The sequence below is a fragment of the Lacerta agilis genome, chromosome 4 (assembly GCF_009819535.1).
Source record: "Lacerta agilis isolate rLacAgi1 chromosome 4, rLacAgi1.pri, whole genome shotgun sequence".
In the NCBI taxonomy this organism is placed as follows: Eukaryota; Metazoa; Chordata; class Lepidosauria; order Squamata; family Lacertidae; genus Lacerta; species Lacerta agilis.
This window is the reverse complement of record NC_046315.1, coordinates 86115123-86121449: the sequence shown is the minus strand read 5'-3', so window position 1 is coordinate 86121449 and position 6327 is coordinate 86115123. Positions and strand designations below refer to the sequence as shown.

General features: G+C 41.1%; 1 pseudogene; it reads right to left on the bottom strand.

Moving 5' to 3' along the window:
* Positions 1-5729: 5729 nt before the first annotated feature.
* Positions 5730-5827, bottom strand: LOC117046165 (annotated as a pseudogene).
* Between the last annotated feature and the right edge of the window lie 500 nt (positions 5828-6327).

The window sequence follows — 6327 nt, the reverse complement described above, 5'->3', positions numbered from 1 at the left end:
TAAATATAGTGAGGGAGTGGGGAGGGGTATTACCAAGAAGGGTGGTGGGAATGGGTGATCAGCTTATAGGTGTGGAAAACCTGTTGACGACTGTTAACGACTGCAATTGGTCTGGCAGGGAAAGGCAAGGGGTGAGATGGCTAAAGATAGTGTTGTCATAAGAATCCAATGTCTTTGTTCAGACCAGGTTTCTCCATGGTTTTAAGTTTGGTGATTAGTTGCAATTCAGCCACTTCTCTTTCCAGTCTATTTCTGAAATTCCTTTGTATTAAGACAGCTACTTTGAGATCTTTTATAGAATGTCCTGGGAGATTGAAGTGTTCTCCTACTGGTTTCTCTGTCTTGTGATTCCTGAAACACCCATGTGCTGAACATTGTGCACGAGAGATATGTGAGGGGTGTGACTGGACTTTGCCCTAAGTATTTTAGGTTGTATGGCTTGAAGCATTTTTAAAGTTAAAAATTGTTTACAAGTATAGAATGTGTGATTTTAATATGTGTAGCTTTTGCTAGATTGGACGTTTCCTTTTTAATAATATAATAATAATGATTTTTAATGATTGGCAGAGAAGCAGAACCACGTGTAGAGATTTTCATCACTCCCCACCACCATAATCCTCGGTTCTCATTGCCATTGCCCTAATTTTAGTCTAATAAGGTAGGGAAGTGTGGCAAGGTTGCTAATTACCGAATGATAATATATCAGCAAAGATACATTGGAGCCAACACCATATTACAGAAGGATAAGATAAGTGCAAAACATTCCCTTCACTAGATTGTGTGTCGGAAATGAGAAGAGCTCATTCTTCCAATCTTGGTGCAAAATAATTGGGACGCGGGACAAATAGCAACCTTTACTATGATTACAATTTGAAGCAATAAAAAAGCCATTTTGCTTTTTGACCTTTCAATGGGGCAAGGTGATTATAAGCATTATCAGCAGAATGACGACGCTCTGAGACAAACATCTTGGATATAATGGCTTATTCTTAATCATATTTTTAATAGAGGTGTTACGGGCTTTTAGGGGAGGGATAGCACCTCTGACAGGGGACACATTGGGATAGTTTATCCACCTTTGGTCCCCACCCTCTCACCTATGGCTCCTAGGAGCAAAACTTTGGTGTGTCGGTCACTATTGTTAACATATTTTAAGTTCATATCACGGTTGGTTTCATCGCAGTGTCGTTTCCATAAAACACAGTGAAATGAAAAGAAAGCAAAAACGAGCTCCATGCTCTTGCTGGTTCACCAAGGCCAAGACAGAGTTTATCCACACAGTTCTTGAGAACAATAGCTGTGGTCTGTGGGAACGCATGACTCAACACTTTAACTCAGAAATTGCGGGCAGATACCGGCTGGAGCACATGCGGTGATTATGAGGCAGGGTACTTGTGAGTCACTTCACTACTTGACATCTACAAATGCCCATTTCAAGAGACTGAAAGACCCATTTTGCTTAAATGCTCACTATTGTCCCAGACATTTCTCAGCATGTCACCTGTGAACAGGGCAAGGGAATGGCAAAGGCAGATTTTATTTTATTTTATTGGGGGGGGGAGGGAACCATCAATACTACTACAAACAAACAGTAATTTTGAAAGTGCCGGATTCTCCTCCCCTAGCCCAGGAAGAGGAGTGTAAATATAAATGCAGCCCTGTATTTGTCTTCTCAGAAGGAAGCCCACTGACCTCAGTGTGACTTATCCCCCAGTGTATCTCATGAACAGGAGAGGACTACTAGTCTTGAAGACACCATCAATACTAACAAACAAAAGTTTAAATAGTGGCGCAGCAATAAAACTGCTACCACATTTGCAAAGGCAAGCAGGGTCCGATATGGTTTCATATTGGATGGAGGACTGTGTGTTGAGATTCCTGCACTGCACTACTGCTGAAAAGTAAGGGAAAATATCTGTGCGTCTTATGGAGCAAATGGTGGTCCCTGGAGCTGAATTGTCCAGGGGCCAAAAGCAGATTGTGCTTTTTATTTTACAAAGAGAAAAGGGAGTGTTGAAAGGACCCCGCTCAGCAGCTGATCAGCAAGAGATAGGGAGAGAGATAAGAGTCCTGGCTCCCTTTCAGCCCCGCCCTCTTGCCACGCCCTCCTTTGTTGAATGTGCTGCAGAGGGAGGTTGTTTGTTTCCCCAGGACATGTGACTGGCTGATGAGATTATCTGACTGGAAACAGTAGAAACAGCTCCCTTAAGATTTTTCAGAAATGTGAGTTAAACCCCATAAAAATGGGGCTTTTCCTCTTTGCTTTTCCCCCTTTGCAAAAGGAGCTTTGCTTTTCCCCCTTTGCAAAAAAAAGCTGCAAAACCTTTAGCTGATCCTTTTAAAAAAAAGGCCTTTTGCCTTTGCAAAAACAGCTGCAAAACTTTTAGCTAGACCTAAAAAAAGCCAGGGCTTTTCCCCTTGCAAAAAAAGCTGCAAAACTTTTAGCTGATCCTCAAACACACACACACACACACACACACAAACCCAGGGCTTTTAGAGGAGGAAAACCAGAAAAATCTTTTTCCCCTTGTTTCCTCCTCTAAAAATGAGGTGTGCCCTATGGTCCGGTGCGTCCTATGGAGCGAAAAATGCGGTAACCCCCGGTGTCCTTTCCAACTCTACAGTTCTATGATTCCCCTCTTCTAGCCCAACAAAGGGGTGGGGGATGAATATCATTGCAACCATATATGTGTCTCCTCAGAAGTAAAACACTTTCAAATGCTAATGTATCTGCACCATACATTTAAAGTACATTTATTTGTTGCACTCAGCATTGTTTCTCTTCTGCTGCAGTTTGTCTTTCACCCGAAACTACGTTATTCACATTGCTTTCCACTGTGGCAAAATTATGTAATTTACATAATGTATGTTTAATTAATTAATTACATAGGTTACTTTGTCATAAAGTTATTCCACCTCATTCATTTTAATGCAAATGAAACACAAGACACATGGCCAGGGGACCCATAATAACTGTAAACTGTTTATTATTGCTATTATTGCTATTGTTGTTGTTATTTGTTTCTATTAATTTATTGGTTTGTTTGTTGCTCATATAAGATTTTTTTTTAAAAAAAGTTTGGTGCTTTGTTGTGTTTTTATATGTTGTAAACAGCCCATTTTTATATTGCTTAGGTAACTCTAATCCCATTATTCCCAAAAGAAAAGTCTCTGGTTTCTTAATAATGGTTAACTTTAAAAAAATAAATCAATTCATTGTATATCATTTCCCAGTTGACTTTTGCTTTATTACAAGACCACCACATATGGAAAAAGGTACCTTCTTTCTCTTTACATTTCCAACATGTACTCAATTCAGATTTGCACATCTTTGCTAGCCTATTAGGTGTTAAGTACCATCTATACATCATTTTCATATAATTTTCCCTCCAGTTATAACAAGCTTTATATCATTATTCCACAATCACTCCCATGGAACTATGGCAAATTTCACAACTTTTTAAAAATGTGCATATATTCTGCTATGGTTTGTGGACTAAAAACAACAATTGTATTCATTGGATCGAATTCGTTTTCTGTAAATGGCACTAATATGAAACACCACCAATTTCTACTCTTGTTGCTGCTTTCATCTGAGCTCCCCAAAATTCCTACTCCCAAGGAAGTTTGTTCCACAGTCATTAGGAAGTTTCTCCAGGCGTTTAGCTAAAATCTGTTTTCCTGCAGTTTCTACTCATTGGTTCCAATTCTGCCATTGGGAACACCAAAACAACAAGTTGCCTGGATCTCTTCTGTGACAGCCTTTCATATATTTGAAGACCAATGCCATTCCTCCACTTGAATCTTACCTTCACCAGAACAAACATATCCACCTCTTTCAACGTTTCTCCATAGAACTTGGTGCCCAGACCTCTCACTATCCCGGTCATGTTCTTCTGGTAAACAGGAGGAGCAAATAAGAGGAGCCCAAGCAAATGAAGCCATCTTCAATCTTATTCCACTGGTCCAGCTATTGTTGTCTGCTTTGGCTGCCTGTAGTTCTTAAGTGGAGATCTGTCTTCTTTCCCAGCCTATGGTACTAGAGATTTATTTCCCCTGGAGATTGAACTTGGGATGCCACATAGGCAAAGCTTATGCTCCACTACCGAGCTACCTTTGCCGCTAAACACAGAGTAAGAAGGCGCTAGTCTGGAACATCAATAACATTTGTCAGAAACTTCCAACAAAGTGAATGCTCACTGCCATGTGATACAAGAGACTAAAAACAATAGAAATATCATGTTTGTAAGCCTAACATGAAGACTGGAAAATGTTTACTGAATATATGGGTGAAAATTGTGCACATTTTAAAACACTGGTAGCATTATGATAAATTCAACAGTGTAAATATATTTCGATGGATGTACAATGGAATACTGAATGGTTTAGTTCATGTAAAATTTGCAGGGATGTATGGTTTGAGACCCAGGTGGCGCTGTGGGTTAAACCACAGAGCCTAGGGCTTGCTGATCAGAAGGTCAGCGGTTCGAATCCCTGCCACGGGGTGAGCTCCCATTGCTCGGTCCCAGCTCCTGCCCACCTAGCAGTTTGAAAGCACGTCAAAGTGCAAGTAGATAAATAGGGACCGCTTCAGTGGGAAGGTAAACGGTGTTTCCGTGCACTGCTGTGGTTTGCCAGAAGCGGCTTTGTCATGCTGGCCACATGACCTGGAAGCTGTCTGCGGACAAACGCCGGCTCCCTCGGCCTATAGAGTGAGATGAGCGCCGCAACCCCAGAGTCAGACACGACTGGACCTGATGGTCAGGGGTCCCTTTACCTTTATGGTATGAGAATTGAACCACAGAAAGAGAAGAAGGAAGCTCATTGATTTAAGGTTGTTTAAATGAATATTTTGAAATGTAAATTAGAAAATAAAAATTGTGTGTGTGTGTGTGTGTGTAAGCCAAATAAGACTATTTGATTATCCACAAGCCAAATTAGTTTTCTCTTACTCTCTAGGTCTTTTGTGGGGGTGGGGGGAGATAAGCAATTTGTTCATAGGGGGCATGCACAAATACACAAAATTTATTTATTTATTTAATTTCATTTATAAACCACTTTCCATAAAATGTCTCTAAGCAATTTCACATACCATTATAACCAATCAAAAGGCAATTAAAAACAGTTTCCTATTGAAAAATAATGCCATATCCATTAGATGTATGAAAGGAAGGTCTTCAGAGGAAAGAAAATAGAAGCAGCACCTGTCCGACATGTATTGGGAGGGACATAAGTTGATGTGAGGGTTTGCTCAGTCGGTCCTAAGCCCTTTATACTTCCAGACAGGAGTTAACTATTGAGGAAATATTGAGGCACAGTGTCATGCTGCTTAAACAGTTTAATTTGCCTTGTAAGTTGCTCTGCCTTATGCTGTCCACCTTGTTTGTTGATCTCAGGAGATATGCCATCTGCCTTAGCTACTTTGCCTAGAAACATCAAATAAACATTTCTTCTTTTCTTTTTTGTAGCCTCCTCCAAAGATGGTACTGTATTAAGTTAGAAATTATGTCCTACATAATAGCATTGATTGCATCTCTGACCATGGATGAATGAATTTTTCGTAACGTAATGAGGATGCTTCAACATTAGTTTGCTCTGGAGTTTTCTTTAGATTATCTTGAAAGGGTTAGAAAGGTGTTTGACCTTGCAGTTCAGATGCCCTCTGGATATAATTCTTCACCCATATTGGTTTTTCCTACCACAGTCATTGGATGTGGGTGACACTGTGGTCTAAACCACTGAGCCTCTTGGGCTTGCTGATCAGAAGGTCATGCTAATCTTCTCTGTATCATTCCAATTTTAGTATATGTGCTGCCGAAGCGAGCACTGAAGGTCGGCGGTTCAAATCCCCACAATGGGGTAAGCTCCCGTTGCTCTGTCCCAGCTCCTGCCAACCTAGCAGTTCGAAAGCACAGCAGTGCAAGTAGATAAATAGGTATCACTCTGGCAGGAAGGTAAACAGCATTTCCGTGCACTGCTCTGGTTCACCAGAAGCAGCTTAGTCATGCTGGCCACACGACCCGGAAGCTGTATGCCGGCTCCCTTGGCCAGTAAAGCAAGATGAGCACTGCAACCCCTGAGTCGTTCGCAACTGGACCTAACGGTCAGGGGTCCCTTTACCTTTTTACCACAGTCATATGCATGCTCAGTCACTCATTTACTTTTAATGTATAGGCTTGATATACAGTACCACCAGAGTCCTAGAATACTCTAGCATACACTGTGGCATTCTGGTGAATTCTTTATTCCTCCCGGAGAAAGTCCAAGAGTCTTCCCAGCATAAGATTTTCAGTGAAACCGTGACCCCGCAGGTTAAGGCACCGAGGG